General features: G+C 36.0%; 1 long non-coding RNA gene across 1 annotated transcript in view; it reads right to left on the minus strand.

Annotated features, from left to right (window-relative positions):
* Window positions 1-882: 882 nt before the first annotated feature.
* Window positions 883-17,863, minus strand: part of LOC143649502 (uncharacterized) — a 30,380-nt gene continuing 13,399 nt past the window's right edge. Inside the window, exons 3-4 of the long non-coding RNA XR_013159060.1 lie at window positions 3,066-3,126; window positions 883-2,257 (exon numbers count right to left, since the gene is read on the minus strand). This is a non-coding gene — a long non-coding RNA (uncharacterized LOC143649502). The remainder of the gene's footprint in view (window positions 2,258-3,065; window positions 3,127-17,863) is intronic.

Consider the following 17,863-nt stretch of genomic DNA (forward strand, 5'->3'; position numbering starts at 1 on the left):
CTCAATATATAGCTCCTTAGACATGGTGGATCACACAGTGAAAAAAAATTCAGTGCCTCTCTCTCTGCTCATTAATAATCACAACTCTTAGCACGTAATCATAGCTCTTTTCTACCAGCATCTAGCCACAAATATGCCATAGTTTTACAAAAGAATGGATCACCTCTTAAGCATCATAGTAGAATGTCAATATCATAGATTTTAACCTTTAGAAAAATATAAAACTGTATGTTCTATTCTCATTTATGTCTGTAGAACACCAGGTTAAAGGAGTAAAGCAGTCTTTGAAATAAAACAGACTCTCTATATAAAAGCGGAATGCTCTCTGCAAAAGAAGCAACCTATGACTCTGCATTGTATTTGTACAAGGTACTCATAAAAATGCCTCCTAACCATGCTTAATAAACCTGGGTTTCCAATCTGCCTGTTAGTTATTCAGTGTATGTACATACCCTGGCTTATTATGCCATGCCACTGTATCATTTTGAGGCAGATATTTCTTTAGTTATGTTTTTATTCACAGACTATAAAGCACAGATGGATTGGGGAAGAAAATTTCCTTCGCTTTACAGAATTAGGACAGTTCTGCTATTATTTTCCATTTTTCCCTCTAGGGTTGACTTGGCAGTATATATTTATATTTAAAGAATATTGATTATTCTAATAAAGGAGGTTTAATCTTATTAATTGCGGACTCAAGAAGATTCAGTATGGTCAAAATATCAGCTATTGTGAAGTTCTTTCTTTTGGCATTGCTGACTGTTTTGTGGTCAGTGAAAAATGTGATAAATTCTGCTCCCTTTGTGACTGTAGTTTTTCTTAACAGGTGTGACATCGGGGCCTGGGGTGAGAAAAAAATAAGCCATTGACACAATTCAGGTTTTAAGCTTTACATTACATCAACAACAGAATAAAACTCTTCTGTTAATGGGAAATTAGTTACACTAGCAAAGCCATGTTCATAAAAAAAAAGAGAATATACATTTCTCAAGCACTTCATGAGAAAATTATATATGTGCCCATTGAAAGAGGCTTATGTATATGTGCCAAAGACTTTGCATATTCCCTCATCATACAGCCAATTCTCCTCACAAGCCATTACACTCAATGTTTAGAAAGCAACCTTACACTCAGCATTTACAAAATTGCTTTGAAATATTAATAACAAAATCACATGTTAACATTGGTTTCAACCAAAGAACTCAAATCATGTTACAGCATATGCAGCATTAACTAACTAGCTTTTGTGAAGAGGTAAGGAAACTGAGGCAAAAGGAAATGAGTTACTCATGTGAGGTGATTTTGTGGGTCAGCCACAGAACCAGAACTAGACCTCTCCATTAGACCAGATCAACGCTCTCTCTTGAAGTTGGCATGTGAAGGTAACATCATACAAGTATCTAATAAAGACTTTAAGCTATTATAGTAGAGTGGCTTCAGACGAAATTCAAATTGATTGAAACTTTTCTCTGAAACTTGAATCAAAGCAAACCCCTCTTTTCTTTCTGCACCTCTTCTCTTGTAGTAAAGGATCCAAAGATAGCACACAAATGGATGTTTCTCTGATACCTGTGGCTTATCAGTAAGAATAGAAGTAATGGAAATCTCATGAGAAAGCCTGCTCTTAAAAGATTTCCAATCCAATTTTTGAACTCAAAAGGCTTGAATTAGTTTCAGATTAACATCCAAGTCTTTCAAAGTCATCTTTCAGCATTCAGTTATCAGGAGGACATCAGACACTGATATTTAGGTCCAATTTTTGTTGTAAGAAGAGAGAAATAGGCAAATATACGGCTCGTCCCTTTTGTTTTTCTTTTTTTGTGTGTGTGCCTAGTGTCCTGTTTTCTATCTTTTTATCACTATTATACATGTCATTTATTTCCCTTTTTAAGCTCCCATTACTTTATAAAATAATCACACATCTGTGCATGTGTGTATGCATACACCCATACAAAAACAATGCAATGCTTCTTAATAGTCTGCTAAAGCAGTGATAAATCAACAGGTCATTTTATCTCTCTTTATACTATGCAGTACTCCATAGCTAATAGCAGAGAGGATTAATTTACAAACATCTTCAATTTCAGTGACCTTCACAAGTCTTTCAGTGGAGGAAATCCCTCTCCACAATGCTCACTAGAGAGTATAACTGCCATCCCTGTTCCTTCTTCTCTGATCTTCAGGTCTTCCTGGTTGCAGATGTGATTGGGATGGTTCACAAACACTCCAATTTTTCTTCCAGCCAGTAAATCAGCTTCTATTTGGACAAAGAACCAACAAGTCAGACAAGAGGAAAGTGTATTGCAGAGATGTATCCACCTCAAACTGCCCTGAAGAATTTGAAGCCAGAAGATCAAGATATGTGAATTATAATTCAGAACAGAGGCCTTCTGGGGATTCATACATTACAAATATAACCAACCACAGTGGCTATTTATTAATTAGAGAAAGAGATCCCAGTCTTTCTCAGGAGAACACTTAAGTATTCCATCAAGAAAAATTCCATCCTAACCTATTTGAAGCAACCTATTCATCTTTGTCATTTTCCAAACCTTCCTTTTGAGGGTAGTTCTATTGCTGAGGACTAGTGTCTATAGAAGGTTGGCTCTACCTTGAAGTGTCACTCAGTAGCCCTGGATACTTTTGTCAAATTCTGAAAAAGAAAGTGTTTCACATCTCACTGCACAAATGGAGGCACATGCTAATATGATTTTTTTGTGCACATGTTTATTTTTATAAAACTAATACCTAATCTGTTTCAGTTAAAATCAACTGCAGAGGAACACTGCATGTACGCATTTCCCAACTGCAGACTGCACCTATTTGAAAGCTGATAGCTATTATATAGAAGAAAAAAAAAGAGAAACATTTGAAAATACTGAATTTCATGCCAGCCTGAGTCAAGTGCAGTGTAAACTGAGGATGGTCCCTGATGGATAGTTACAAGTGCTTCCACTGTGGGTAAGGTCGCTAATGTCAATGTTACATTAAACAAAATGATAAAAGGCAAAATATGCACTTCTTTAGCTTATGCTTTTCATCCTAAGGGCACCTTAATAGCTTACCTTCAAAAGACTCCAAGATTGCTGGTAACAAGGAGTCTGCCCACAAACATGGCCAATTTTCCTGAAAATCATTGGGTTGTTTTAGTTGAGGGATGCCAAAGAGATATCTTTATTTAAAACACTTTACAAAATTAGTGCTTCTGTAAACAAACTGACTGGCATTTGCTTACTGCTATGAAATGAAAGTCTCAGAATTGTCAAACACTTCTCTGCTAACATACCTGTAGTTTCATTTATATTGTGATAAGCAAAGCTCCATCCTTCTTAAGGATAATTTTGGTTACATTTTACTATATTTCTGATTCTCCCAATTGTATACTGTATTACTTGTGTAGTATGACAGTAGCTCCCAAATCACCGAACCAATAGGGTTGGGTGAGGAGTCAGAGGAGTTTCATAATTATTATTTTTAAAGCTTCTAAAATTATTCTAATTGATAATCAACAAATTTGGCAAACCTGTATTTTACTTCAAGGATACTACAAGAAGAGCAATTCCTGATCTGTAAACATAAACTCATGTATAGAGGAAAAGCCTATTACACAAATGTTGCATGTTTTATATCCACCCAACAGCACTATACATACCTTAAGAATGGGCATTGTAAAGATCCCTATAGATTGGGAGAGGGATCAGAAGAGAATGTGGAGGTATATAATATGAAAATAAGACTTAAAAAATGAGTAAAACTGCTGAATCAGTATATTACTATTCCTTTAGTCACCAGTGTTTTGGAGCAGCTAGAAGGAAAACTCTGAGATGGTGGAATGGTAGCCCATGACAAGTTCTGGGATCTGTTCTGTAACTACTTGCTGATGTATGCGTTGGAAATTATGGGTTTTTCTCTCTTTGCTTTGTATATATGTTGCATTGTACAAAAAAAAAAAAAAAAAAAACGTTTAAAAAATAAAGCTCACCTTGATTTCCCTGAGAACAATACCTGTGTTCTTGTCCAATTATAACACTTAGTTACAGATGTAGAGCAGAGGCAGCCTCACCTTTCCCTCAAAGTCCCTTTAATGTCCAGAAGCCTTTGCATTTTTTTGCTTTTTCTCTTGGTTTTGGCCTTTCCTAAACTGAGATTACCCCCCTCCAATTGCCTCCTTATCGTAAAGGCTTCCTAGTTTAACTCCTTTCCTTCTTTCCCTGTCTATCCCCACTTTCACCAGTTTAGTACAAAGAAACGTTTCCTGCATTTCCCTGCCTTTTTCCCTTGTCCCTCTCTTCAGACAGTCACATGCCATGAAGCAGCTTGGGTCACAAGCTGAAGAGCAATATTCACAATACACAGTCATGAAGAAAATAGAAGCTATTAGGAGATAAATGGTGTTTAAGATTTTTTTTAATAATTTCTAAAGTTAGATTAATTAACCTTCAATACTCCCAAATTTCAGGGTCTGAAAATTCTGTTTCATGTTTGTTTGTTTCGCAGGGAAGTGCATGGACCAGGGATTGAACCCGGGTATCCCGCGTGGCAGGTGAAAATTCTACCTCTGAACTACTTTTGCACCTGCCTCATTACTTAAACATTTAATTCACTATATTGAATGGATGTATTTGAAGTTTGTCAATTGCTATTGCCATTTGGAAGCATTAATCTATCTTCTAGTTTCAGACTTCTAGCTTCATTCTTCAAGGAACAGTTGGGTCATTTGCATTCTTGCTTTCTCATCAATCAGGAAATTAGGACAGAATGTTGTCCAAGCATGATAATAAGAGCCTACATTCAGGCCTTTACTTCTCATTGAAAAATCTTTGCCTTTTTTGGGTATAATGAATGAGCAAGTTAGAATCTTCTTCAAGCTTCTCAGGATACCAGCCCTAGGCTAATTTTACAGAATATTCTGCAGTCATTTCTGTGGTTTCTTTTGTAAGTGCTTCAGGAACAAAATAAGAATTCAGCATCTAGTTGAAAATATTAATTCATAGCTTTTATATATGGAGACATTTCGTAAACTTCTACAGATGTAAGTCCTATGAGCATGCAGGTTTCTTGAACATTGTTGGACTTATTGAATATAATTGGACTTATGGTTTTCTGCTGATGAATAAAATTGCAGTCATATAATTTTATACGCTCTGCACAAAACCAGATTTATTTACTTATTATTCAACAAATAATTATTAATATGCTAAAGCTTTCTAGGAACTCTAGAAGACACAGGTGATCAGACATAAATAAGACTAAGTTCCTGTGCCATCAATGAGCTCACAGTCTGGTGAAGATATACAGTGAAATGTAAAACACAACTTCTTGCAAGCCATGATAGAGATAGTTTAGTATGAGAACAAAGAAGAGTGGATAAACAATCCGGCCTGAAATGGAACAGATTCAGAAGAGAAGGCTTAAAGTCTTGAAAAGTATTAGCTAGGCCAAGACAGTATGGTAGAAAATGCATTTCAAGCAGAAAGGACAGCATGACCAAAGGCACAATTATTTCAGTGAGTGTACATTGGGTATTTATCAATATTGCAGTAGCATAAAATGAAGGCAGAAAGGGGCAAGACATAAAGTGAAATAGGTAGTAAAGTCCGCATTATGAGTAATATAAATGACAAGCTAGGAAACTTAGAATTATCCTGTGGACCTTGTAAGGCTACAGAATGGGTATAAGTAGGAAACTTATGATAGATTTGCTTAGGAGATAATATTGGTGTTTATAAACAAATTCGAGTCAACACAGCTAGTGTCTTGTAGTATTCATGTTACATTTTTTTCACATTGTTAGTTTTCTTTTATTTCATGATTATTAAGGCAACCATGGCCCACTATTTCACTGTTCACCAAACCTCTCACTGTTTGTTATCCACAGGTATGATCATGTGGCTTTCTATGACCAAAAAAAACTAAAAAACAAACAAACAAAAAAACAAACGTGAGAGGTAAGGTGTGCTTCTAATTATGTAAAAGATGTTTTTAATAGTCAGCATGTGGCACAAAATGTGTCATATTCTCATATTCTCCCTTGAGGTACATTACATCTCCACAAATAGCAATATTATGTTAAATCACTTAGATGTCATTATGGTGATATTTCCTCTCAAACTGGAAACTTTTTAGCAGCCTCTTTGAACTTACTAACTGTGTTGGTTTGAAACTATTACATACCCCAGAAAAGCCATGTTCTTTTAATTCAATCTTGTGGGGGCAGACCTATTGTTTGGGAGGGACCTTTTGATTAGGTTGTTTCCATGGAGATGCAACCCACCCAATTGTGGATGGAAACTTTTGATTAGATGGAGATGTAACTGTTCTAGGTTACTAGCTGCCGGAATGCAATATACCAGAAATGGAATGACTTTTAAAAAGGAGAATTTAATAAGTTGCTAGTTTACAGTTCTAACACCAAGAAAATGTCCCAATTAAAACAAGTCTATAGGAATGTCCAATCTAAGGCATCCAGGAGATAACCTTGGTTCAAGAAGACCAATAAAGTTTAAGGTCTCTCTCTCAGCTGGAAGGGCACATGGTGAGCACAGTCAGAGTTTCTCTCTCATCTGGAAAGGCACTTGTTGAATGCAGTCAGGGTTCCTCTCTCATCTGGAAGGGCACATGACGAACACAGCATCATCTGCTAGCTTCTTCTCCTGGCTTCCCATTTCATGAAGCTCCCTGAGAGGTGTTTTCCTTCTTCATCTCCAAAGTGCTAGCTAGTGGGCTCTCTGCTTCGCGGTACTGCAGCATTGTCTGCTCTCTCAGAATCTCCTTCATTCTCCAAAATGTTTCCTCTTTTATAGGACTTCAGAAACTAATCAAGGCCCACCCAAATGGGTGGAGACACATTTCCCCCAATACAGCTTAACAACCACTCTTGATTGAGTTACATCTCCAGGGAGATGATCTAATTACAGATTCAAACATACAGTACTGAATAGGGATTATTCTGCCTTTACAAAATGGGATTTGGATTAAAACATGGCTTTTCTAGGGGACATAGATTCTTTCAAACCAGCACAGTAACCTTGCCCATTAATTAGTTTACTGGAGTTCTTAAACGAGCTCATGGAGAGAGAAAGAGTTCAGAAACAATACAAAGAGCAGGCACCTAGACACAGTTGTCTGGAGATGCTTAGAGACAGGCAGAAGCTCAGAGATGAGGCCACTGGAACCAGAAGCTGAAGCAAAGGACCAGCAGACATCACCATGTTCCCTCCCAGGTAACAGAGAAACCCTGGACAGGAGTGGCTTTTCTTGAGTGAAGGCATCGTCTTGTAAATGTCTTAATTTGGACATTTTCATGGTGTTAGAATTGTAACTTGTAACTTGATAAATCCCCTTTTTAAAAGCCAATCCACTTCTGGTGTATTGCATTCCAGCAGTATTAGCAAACTAAAACACTAACCAAATGTCAATGTAGTCTATGTAAGGCTACTTCTCCTGAAATAACTAAATAATATAAAGAATAGTGGTCAGAGACAGAATTTTTTTTACTTCAATTGCATGGATATTTTTTTTCTTTGAATTGTAGTTTTAATTTTATGAAATAAAATGTCTATGCCTACCAGATAGTGTAAAACAATCAGTGTTTGACATCGTCCCCAGATGGAAAAATATGGCAGGCTGGAAATCTACTTTTCATCTTATTTACTTACATTTATTATTATTTTTTTTGTTTGTGGCTCTTTTGTATTTTTTTTATTAATTAAAAAAAATTAACTAACACAACATTTAGAAATCATTCCATTCTACATATGCAATCAGTAATTCTTAATATCATCACATAGGTGTATGATCATCATTTCTTAGTACATTTGCATCGATTTAGAAAAAGAAATAGCAAGGCAACAGAAAAAGAAATAAAATGATAATATAGAGAAAAAAATAAAAACAAAAAATACAAAAAATATATATAAAAAGCAAACAAACAAACAAACAAAAAAACAACTATAGCTCAGATGCAGCTTCATTCAGTGTTTTAACATAATTACATTACAATTAGGTAGTATTGTGCTGTCCATTTTTGAGTTTTTGTATCTAGTCCTGTTGCACAGTCTGTATCCCTTCAGCTCCAATTACCCATTATCTTACCCTGTTTCTAACTCCTGATGGTCTCTGTTACCAATGACATATTCCAAGTTTATTCTCTAATGTCAGTTCACATCAGTGGGACCACACAGTATTTGTCCTTTAGTTTTTGGCTAGTCTCACTCAGCATAATGTTCTCTAGGTCCATCCATGTTATTACATGCTTCATAAGTTTATTCTGTCTTAAAGCTGCATAATATTCCATCGTATGTATATACCACAGTTTGTTTAGCCACTCGTCTGTTGATGGACATTTTGGCTGTTTCCATCTCTTTGCAATTGTAAATAACGCTGCTATAAACATTGGTGTGCAAATGTCCGTTTGTGTCTTTGCCCTTAAGTCCTTTGAGTAGATACCTAGCAATGGTATTGCTGGGTCGTATGGCAATTCTATATTCAGTTTTTTGAGGATATTTTTTCATTTATTTGTCTCTTCATTAAATACATGAATTTTTCCAATGAAACTAAACCAACACTGTAGAAGTGTTGTGGAAAATGAGTACATAACCTAATGAAGACCTGAGTACCAAAATCTACAATCCCACATTGAATACAGGGGGTCAAATTTGGTTTATTCAATTAGGGTAGTATTTATTAATTACCAGATAACTTGAAACAACTGCATGATATTTCATTTAATAAAATAAATTTATTGAGTATGATATGCTTTCAGAGCAGAAACACTGTTGCAAACTCCAACTAAATATAGAAAAAAGCATCCAATCTGCAAACAAGGATTCACTGACATTTGACAACAACCAAATATGCATAGGGTAAATTACTATAATAAGCCTATACATATGTAATGTGAGAGAGTGAAAAACTGAGTTACTGGCTGCACATCTGAAAGCAGCATCTGACTGAGAAATGTAGAAAGTTGACTAGAGAAGTTTGTTTGTAAATGCTTTTTTCAAAGAAGGTTTGACAAAGATTCTTTCTGATCCAAGAGACAGAGAATGTAAAATTAAAGCGCATGTATGGGACCACAACAGAAAGAAACCCAGTGGATCAGAACAAGCAGGTGTTTATTTACCTGTCAGGTATAAATAAGTAATAATGGACAATAAAACTACGGCTTCAGGGTGTGTAAGACTTCATATAAATTGTAAAGTTTCTTGAAAAACTAAGAAGAGTTTAGTAGCCACAATCTGAAAAAGGAGCACTGTTGATTTCTGAGGCTTTGATAAAGAAGTATAACTAATTTAATACACATATCTGACTTATGTCACATATAAGTTTAATGATTAATTTTGCCTTTCCAAATACACAGTCATGAAGTATATTTTCTGCACAATAATAAGAAATATTGACATAGTTAGGATGACATTAATTGTGAAATGAAGGACTCTCAGCACTTCCTACTGGTAGCAGCACTGAACTGACAATTTCCCAGATAAACACTTCACCAGCGGGAATTTTGACAGCTCTGAAGGGGAAAAAAAGAGACATTTTTATTCTCAATACAAAGTACAACCACAGGTATTGATGCAGTTACAGCTTGAAACCATATTCTTAATCATTGAAAATGACTCTGTAGGGAAATGGTGTGGGTTTAAGTTTTGATAATGCCACAATAAAGAACAGAACAAGAAACTTAAATTATATGCACTTCAGTAAAGTAACAATGTATATTTTCTTTGTAGCTTTTGTCAGGTAAACCCATATATGACCTTTAGTTGACATGCACAAATCATGTAACATTGGCTAGGTTATAGTTTACCTGTTGGAAATAGTGCCTCTAGCCATGTTTGGCTACATTCAAGAGCCATGTGAGAAGTTACATTACACAAAAGCAAGACATCTTTCTCTCTTTTAGTCATTTTTCAAGAAAGTATCACAACATTTTTTCTTCCCCTCACCTCTACATTTCCTTTGCTGAAAGCTCATGTCCAGCTCTTTGCACCGTATGATTTTCATTTCATACTCATCAAAGCCAAAACACTCAAAGAAACAAGAAAACAACAAAGAAAAGTAACTAGTGCCTTTCCAGAAGGATTTTACGGCTGACAGAAAGAGGGGTGTGAACCTGCCATTTTATCCCTGAAACTTTGAAACGGATCCTTGTCCTCTCACACTAAATTTGGTAAATATAAATCATACATGGTGACAGGTTTAGGTTTCAACTTGGCCAGGTGATGGTGCCCAGTTCTATTGCTGTGGACTTAAATCATCAGCATGTGAATTTCCTCCATGGCTGATTACATCTGTGGTTGGCTAATGGGAGTGCCTTCTGCAATAACGATGTTTAATTTAATGGAGTGCCTTCTGCAATAATGATGTTTAATTTAATCAACTTGGGGACTTAAAAGGGGAAGTTAAAAGACAGAGAAGCAGCTCAGCATAGCCCAGCTCAATGCTCAGACATAGAACCAGACATTTGGAAATGCAGAGAAGAGACACCCTGGGGAAAGCTGGTTGAAACCAGAAACTTGGAGAGAAGGCCAGCAGATATTGCTGTGTGCCTTCACATGTGACAGAGGAACCCAGATGAAAGCTAGCTGCCTTTTCTTTGAAGAACTAAAACATGTGGTATAGCAGTTTCTTCTGGTTGTTTACATGAAAACATGTGGAAATTGCTATCATTTGATACAATTTCATGAACATAAGACTCTTAGAGCATTTGAGCACCTGAAAATATTATCAGTTAGAGCACATGGTCTACAAACTCTCTTTCCCATCTTCTTTTCAAGAGTCATACAACCACCAAGAAAAATATGTGGGTGAGCCTTGAGAAAGCCCGTGCAGCCATAGCTTCCCATTGGGTCTCCTAGGAGAAGGCTGTTAAGGGATCTTGTTCTTCTAGTGTCAGTGAGAATAAGCAAGGAGGAGCTGAGAAGAGGATCAGTCCCTCCTCTAGGCCAAGGACATTGATGGGATTTAGTAGATCTCTGGGGGAATCTAGGTTTTAGAAACTGATAAATTCCATGGAGAAAGGTCAGACCGCTTGCTGCTTGTGATTCAAAGAGAGGGAGGACCAGCCTGTCCCCTGCAGTTGCCATCCCACTGATTGGAAAAAGAACCTTGGTTTACACCTAGGAAATCTGGCAACATCAGGTTTGTTCCCCAATCCTCAGCAAAAGGTAATACACTCCAGTTATTCTTAATTGGACCATAAGTTCAGAAATTTCTATGCATGCCTTCTAAAACTCTCCTGCTGCTTTGTAGATACATATGGATGTGGTAGAAACATGTGAAAGAGAAAATAAAGTAATACATCATTTTAAAGGATTAAGGGAAGAGCAAGTGTTAATTCAGATTGTTGGCAATAAGTGAAATGGAACTGATGGAAGAATTGGACAAAACAAAATTTTAAAACTGCAAGCACACATGGGCAAGCAATTAGATCACGGAATGTGTTCTGAAACACAAAGTAAAAAAAAATCTATAGATGAATTGAAATTATGGGAATCACTGCCAAGAACAGGTTTATTGATCTTAAAGATGAAGCAGAAAATTAAATTTCAAAAGGAATGGAAGTCTTGAGGGAAAAGCTAAGAGAAAGGAAGACAGATATCAGAAGTTATGAAATGTGGGAAATATGTGCCAGAAGGAAAGAAAAAGTAACAGTTGGAAAACAAATAATTAGACAATAAAAAAAGAAAATTTTCCTGAGTTTAAGAGTGGGAATCTGCAAATGGAAACTTCTAGACAGAATTAATGAAAATTTCTAAATTACACATTAAAAAGATAAATCTAACCAGCTTTAAGATATGAACTTTTAAAAAAGCTGTATTCAATATAGAAATCAGATTAGCACTGGAATTTTTATCTAAGGTATTGGGAGGCCATAATATAATAGCTAAAGACTATTGATATAAAAAGCAATAATTTTGTGATTATGTATATAGCCAGGTCACAAACTGGTAGAATTTATAAACTAATATGGTATAATGGTGAGATACAAGATTGATATAAATATTAATGGCTTTTTCTAGAATGACTATAATTAGTTTTGTTTGTTTGTTTGTTTTGTACGGGCAGGCACTGGGAATCGAACCCAGGTCTTTGGCATGGCAGGCAAGAATTCTGCCAGTGAGCCACCATTGCACAGCCCTATAACTAATTTTAGTGAGAAATAATCCACTCATAATTATGATGAAACTGTAACATAATACTGGAACAAAGTATTTAAGAGAGGAATAAAGCTTATTTGAGAAGAACTGTAAACATATTGTGCTGGTTTGAAATGATGTATGTACCCTAGAAAAGCCATGTTTTAACCCTAATCCCATTTTGTAAAGGCAGCCATTTCTTCTAATCCCTATTCAGTATTGCATGTTTGAAACTGTAATTAGATCATCTCCCTGGAGATGTGATGTAATCAAGAGTGATTGCTAAACTGGATTAGGTAAATATCTTAAGTCCTGTAAAAGAGGAAACATTTTGGAGAATGAGAGATTCAGAGAGAACAGAGAATGCTGCAGCACCATTAAGCAGAGAGTCCATCAGCCAGTGCTCTGGAGATGAAGAAGGAAGATGCCTCCCATCAGGAAGCCAGGAGAAGAAGCTAGCAGATGACACTGCTCGCCATGTGCCCTTCCAGCTGATGGAGAAACCGTGACTGTGTTCACCATGTGCCTTCTCCCTTGAAAGAGACCCTGAACTTCATCAGCCTACTTGAACCAAGGTATCTTTCCCTTGATGCCTTTGATGGGACATTTCTATAGACTTGCTCTAACTGGGACATTTTCTCAGCCTTAGAACTGTAAACTAGCAACTTATTAAATTCCCCTTTTTAAAAGCCATTCCATTTCTAGTATATTGCATCCCGGCTACTAGCAAACTAGAACATGTATGAGGAGCATGAAACATTCCCAGAATAAATGGAAAAGCATGTTGTTTTCTTGCTTTAGAAGGCTTAGTATCAAGAAAATGTCAATTCATGTAAAAGTAAAAATTCATGTATGTTATTCATTTATTCAAAATATTAATTTTAATATTCTATGTATCAAAAATACAGCAATGACAGTCATGGAATACGGAGAGTAAACAAAATTAATAAAATCTATTGCATGTTAAATAGTGTTCTGGTTTGCTAGGCTGCTCAAAGCAGACATCATGAAACAGGCTGGCTTTAGACAATGGGAATTCATAAGCTTACAGTATTGAGGCTGGGGAAAATATCTAAATCAAAGCATCATCAAGTCCATGCTTTGTTCCTGAAAACTAGCTACTGACAATCCTTGATCCCTGTGCTACATGGTGGCACCTACAGGTCTTTCCCTTCTCTTCCGGTGCTTTCAAACTTTTGCTCCTATGGCTTTGTCTGTCTGTCTGTCTGTATGTATGTATGTATGTAAGTCTCTGTCTCACTCTGTATTCATCCTATTTTTAAAGGACTCCAGTAAGAAGATTAATACTCCACCACCTCCATCCCACTGGGCTATACCTTAACTGAAGTAACCTCAGCAAAATGTTCTACTTACAATGGGTTTATACCCCAGAAATGGATTGATTTTAAGAATATAATTTTGGAGGCTGCATACAGTTTCAATCCACCACAAATAAGAATAAAATACTATGGAGGGGAAAAAAAAGCAGAGAAATAGAATAGAAAGTGTATAGAAAACAGTTCAAATGGGTAGTTGGAAAAAGCTTCCATGAAAAGGTGACATTTGAATACAGATCTGAAGGAGCTTAGAAAACAAGATATTTGTCATTTTAAAGGAGAGAAGTGTAGAATGCCTCTGAGTTGAAAGTATGCAAGAAGGCTTATAGAGCTGAAATGGAGTGAGCAAAGGGTGAGGTCTTGGAGCTGAGATCAGTGAAGCAGGACCAGATCACAGCATTTTTAGTACTTCACTTTATATTCTGAGTAGGATTGGAAGTCACTAGATACTTGGAGTAGAGGAGTGCTGTATCAGTCTAACATTTTAACAGGATAACTCTGGTAACTGTTTTGACCACAGAGAAAGGGGAAAGGATAGAAGCAGGAAAAGTAGTTGGGAGCTTCCTGCAACTGTCCAGGTGAGAAATACAGGGGGCACAGGCAAGATGCAGGTCTAGAATTTGTTAAAAGTGATTGTATCTCAGACTAATTTTAAAGATTAAGCCCTGATTCTGGATCCTCTGTGTTAGGGAAAGACTGAAGTTGAGGATGACATCAAGGTTTTCCATCTGAGTAGATGTGGTGTAACTACTAATTGAGTGGGGAATAACTGCCAAAGAGGCTCAAAATTGGACATGTTAAGGTGAGGTATCTATTAGAAATACTCAAACGGAATTATTACAGGTGATTAAACATGAGTCTAGAGTTAGGGAACAAGTCTAATCAGATTAATCTATACTCGGATTGTTATCAAGATAGGGTATATTTTGGAACCTTAATACATAAATTTTAATTAACTTTAAGTCAATTTTAATGAAAAACTTCTGTGAAAAATAAAAACAATATGCTAAAAAAGAACTGGAACTTCACAGAGATATTTTCCTTACCAAATACAAAAACATACTATAATTCATTATAATAAAAACAATATTATATTGCCAAATGAACTAAAATATGTCATTTTAAAACAACATCTAGAAATAAATTTGGGTGAAATGTATAGAAATATACTACAAAGATAACATGGCACTTCAATAAAGAATAGGTTATGTAGTAAATGCAGTTGACATATGAGACCATTCTTCACGCCATATGCAAATATATAGTTATAATGATATGTAACATAAAATGCAAACATTACCACAATAATACCACAAACCTGTATTTTTGCTATAATAGGCTTCCTATTTCAAATGTAATACAAAATTAATTACTAACCAGAAATGGGGGTTTAGAAAACTAAAGCAAAAGGCTCCAAAGAACATAGCTATTAAATGGTGAATTAAATGTTCAGATCCAAAACCTGCCCTAGTACCCCCACAATGAATCGCTTCTGTGCAATAACACCTAAGTGCTTATAAAAAGAAAAAAAGAAAAAAAGGAACTGTATTTAATAGGTACCATTGATGATTTTCAGAGAAGAGGGAAATAATTCATGGCATATGAATGATATACCTACAACAGGAAAGACACAAGATGAGACTCTACTTAGATTTTTGACACCCAGTCTTTGTATTAAGACCATGCTACCTTTCCATCTGAATGCAGTGGTCTTCTATGAGCTGCATTAGACACCACAGAAGGCACCTTGGGAATACAGAGGTAGGAGTGGCCGAATCTATTGGTGGGCACAGGGAGATTCTCAAGAAAGGCTTTAGGAAGTGTGCCTTGTACCAAGGCTTAAAATTGAAGTTCTCAGTAGACAGGTGAGGTGAAGCCCAGGTCTCTTGATCCATCTTGGATTTCTATGATTTTTCACAACCAACCTCTTTGGTGTCCTAGAGATTTGCTTAAATGTTTGGCTCATCACTAGTCCTCACCTTTGCAAATCAATCCTGAGCTACCCACCCAATGGCGTTCTATTTTCCCTACATGGGGACCATCTAGTTCAGACAGACTTGCAAAAGTAATTAGGTATCTGCTTTTGTGTCTAATACTCTCACCCTACTCTGAGGAAGAATTCTTGGATAGCTGTAAAACAGTGAGATGTATCAGGAAGCAGTGTGATTAAGGGATATCACTGCCCTTGAATATCTCATTTATGACCTTCATTGAAAAGGTTCTTGTATGTAAAGACATATTTCTCCAGGGGTCGATTTCCCCCTTCAGGCAAAAATATCCTGTGCAATGCCCCAAAGAATGTCCAGCATCTTGTGGTTAAAAAAATGAAAATTAAGCATACTCCTTTGTAATACAGATATTATAATTCACACAATAAGTTATTCCGAGGGCAGTCCATGGTCAGGTAAAATTTAATAAAGTCCCAAATAGATGGATAGCTTATTTGTGCTTCAGTGGACTAGAAATTTGAATTTTGCATGGAGGATCATTTTGTACTTTTTAATGCATGCTATGAGAATCAATATGGACATTCAAGAAGCCTAAATATAACGCAAGTATAGGAACATAAGATTGAAAATAAAATCGCATTACAATTGAAAAGATTCATACTCTGCAATCAAGTAGAGTACGAACACATTACATATTCAGGTTGATTCAACTTCCATGTCTACTTTAGTCCCTGGGGGTAATTGTTAGGTGGATTGTGATTCCCCCAATGCACACATACTTAACTCTCTTAACCATATGAATTTCATCAACTCTCTACACAATACAGCTCCCTCTATTGTCATTAAATCACGAGACCACAATGTAAATAGAAGAAAAAACAGACTTCCCTAAATAAGATCTTTAAAACACTAGCTCCAGATATAGAAAATAGAAAATACATTCCCCCTACAACAGCAAACCACACATAAACTCAAAGCTGCATAAAAGTGCAGTAGTAAAAAATGACAGAAACTATAAAGGCTTGCACCATAAAATCTCCTTGTTTCATGTTTCATATTTCTTTGTGATAACCTGCAACCTTCACTGGTAATATGCCTATAAAAACCGGAAGTGAGTTATTTGAATTTATTTTATTGAGTACAGCTTAGAAGTCACTACCAAAGGAATTCTGTTATTTCCCATCGGTGCTTCAGGAGAGTAACAGAAAGGGGAGCATCTCTATTGCAAACTCGAGTTATACAGGCAAACCAAGGTCACGTCTCACGAAGTTTTTCACAAATCTCCCAGCTGAAATTAGACTCTTCCACTCATGCTATATTGTGCTTTTACCACTTAGCATAATGGAATGGACCCTGTGTGGGTCCCTTTATTGGCTGAGTGCTGGGACAAAGCGTGTATACATACAATCTTTTCTGGATGACAGGGCCAACTTGCCCAGACAAGGAAGGCTCACTTCCATGCGTGTTTTTGTTCAGGAGCATTAGTTCAACAAATCAAGGAATATGAATTCTTGTTTTAGGTAGGCTCTACATCTAGAAAATCCAACCCATGATACACAATACTTTTCTTCCTCATAGTTAAATGCATGTTTATTTTGACTTGGGCTTTAACTTTTTGAACAAAGGAACAATCTCTCATTTATTTTCTGAAAATAAATTATCACCTTCTTTTTCTAACATCTACTTCTTAATGACTTATGGTCCCATTTTTCTTTCTTATTTAGTTTTAAATCCAGAGTTGGCCCAGGATAAACACCAGCTTTCACTGGGGTCTTATCTATATACCTAACAATGAGCATGCTTATTTTCACTTCTTATCTCATTTTTTTGCCTGTCTTTGTTTCCTTTCTTGACCATTTTCCTCTCTCTTTGCAAAGATCTGATCTTTGCATTAAACATGAGTAAAATAATTTGTAATTGGACATGACATGTGTTAGTGTGTAGGTGTTTATGCATATACAAACAAAAATCTCTTCCATTCACTTAGAATATAAGAGCATACAAATCTTGACCTTGTAAATTTGTATGGAAAAAGAAAATGAGGGAACTACATTTCTTCTCTTTCTAAAATATAACTATTTTAATATCTAGAAAGCATGGTGCCTGAAGTTAGTTATAAGCTCCAATCTTGCAGAGGTTTACCATCATAGAAAAATTTTGGACACAAAAGGACATAAAGACCATGGTGATACTGTTTATTATTTTGTGTTCTATATTACTTTATAAAATCAACTGATTTTACTGGTTAGTTCAGTAATTTGAATTAGTCATTATATGCCATTTTAAGTTGCATTTTGACTATACTGGAAAGAGTGGCTATCTCTTCTATTAGACTTATCTCTTAGTGCTACATTTACTTTTGGCAGTTAGGCAAATTATGGACATTCAGTAAATGTGTATATAAAGTAAATTATCTGTATAATAGCTAAATTTG

Source organism: Tamandua tetradactyla, chromosome 11 (genome assembly GCF_023851605.1).
Source record: "Tamandua tetradactyla isolate mTamTet1 chromosome 11, mTamTet1.pri, whole genome shotgun sequence".
NCBI lineage: Eukaryota > Metazoa > Chordata > Mammalia > Pilosa > Myrmecophagidae > Tamandua > Tamandua tetradactyla.